The 1,631-nt window shown below is 45.1% G+C and overlaps 1 pseudogene; it reads right to left on the bottom strand.

The window, feature by feature from the left end:
* Nucleotides 1–345: 345 nt before the first annotated feature.
* On the bottom strand, nt 346–1,309 carry LOC121164993 (annotated as a pseudogene).
* Nucleotides 1,310–1,631: the final 322 nt, after the last annotated feature.

The raw sequence follows: 1,631 nt of genomic DNA, 5'->3' as shown, positions 1-1,631 counted from the left end.
GCAGCTCCACTTCCCATCCAGCTCCCTGCTTGTGGCCTGGGAAAGCAGTCCAGGATGGGCCAAAGCCTTGGGACCCTGCACCTGCATGGGAGACTTGGAAGAGGTCCCTGGATCCTGGCTTTGGATCGGCGCAGTACCGACCGTTGTGGTCACTTGGGGAGTGAATCATCGGACAGAAGATCTTCCTCTCTGTCTCTCCTCCTCTCTGTATATATCTGACTTTCTAATAAAAAATAAATAAATCTTAAAAAAAAATCAAACAGAAAGCAAACATCAATTACGTTATACACTAACATCTTCAAAGAGAAGAATTAGAACAAAAACGTGTTTACAGAGATGCAAACATTAGTGAGTGAGTGACTGAGCGAGCCCACACACAGCTCTCGGATGGTGCTTGGGGGGAGCCACTTGATAGTCACTGGCACTGAACAAAGTCGCAGAATTCTTTGCCAGGTACTTCAGGAAATCATGAACGTAATAAAGCATTAAATATAATTAAAAATTCAGTAATAAAGCAAGGCTCTTCTCATCCAGAAGCGTATAGGTCAACATCACTCCAGTTTGCACAAATAATCTTAGCGGATGTGGGACCCCATACACCTGGGACATGGACGCATCAGGGTGATTTCAGCATACTGCGGCCTCTCAAACTTGAGCATGACATTGAAGTACCCCTTTATCCCTGCCACAACTTCATTAACAACATAGTCCTTATTATCTGTGTTTCCAGGGGATTTCTTGCAATTTGCATAATCCTCCAGAATGGAATTCACATTCTTGGCAGAAAGATAAAAGAGCTGTTTTTGTCTAGTAATTAAGTCCCAGTCATCAACAAGTCTTAGGTCTTCAGGAATCTTCACTTTACCTTCCACTCCGTCCATGAATGTTTCTTCATCTTCAACAGTAGGATCTCCGTGGGCCCTTTCTTTCCGAGGAGACTGAGGGTCTCACGGTGCTGCCACCATCTCCATTCCCAGGTGCTTTCTGCTTGTTCCTTGTTTTCATGTTGACATATTTCTGTTGCAGATGGGAAGGTCTTCTTTCCTAGAGCAACTCCTCTCCTGATCCCCTCCACATACTGTTCCGGTTGGCTTTCTGAAGCTCTCACTGCTTCTGCATACTTGAGCACTCTGCTCTCTGGAACCCACCCAGCCCAATTTTTATTCCAATCACTGTAATGTATCAAGTGTTTCACTTGTTTGTCATTTATAGCAATATTTACACTTTGCTACAGAAAGAAGAGGTCCATGAAAGCACAATACCTGTTCACCCTCTGAAATCTAGGCTTCGGGTCCTGCTTGAGCGCCATTTCTTTTTTCTTTTTTTTTTTTTTTTTATTATGTTTTTATTGGAAAGGTGGATATACAGAGAGGAGAGACAGAGAGGAAGATCTTCCGTCCGATGATTCACTCCCCAAGTGAGCGCAACGGGCCGATACTATCTCGATTGCTTTCCCAGGTCACAAGCTGGGAGCTGGATGTGAAGCAGAGCTGCCAATATGTAAACGAGAGCCCAAATGGGATCCTGGTGCGAGCAAGGTGAGGACTTTAGCTGCTAGGCTACTGTGCTGGGCCCACAGCCCCATTATTGTTTACACCACCCAACTCCACGTCAGATGCGCCATCAAGCAC

This window comes from Ochotona curzoniae, unplaced genomic scaffold, assembly GCF_017591425.1.
Source record: "Ochotona curzoniae isolate NIBS_2020 unplaced genomic scaffold, NIBS_Ocur_1.0 contig_883, whole genome shotgun sequence".
Taxonomy (NCBI): domain Eukaryota; kingdom Metazoa; phylum Chordata; class Mammalia; order Lagomorpha; family Ochotonidae; genus Ochotona; species Ochotona curzoniae.
This window is presented reverse-complemented; position numbering and strand designations above follow the sequence as displayed.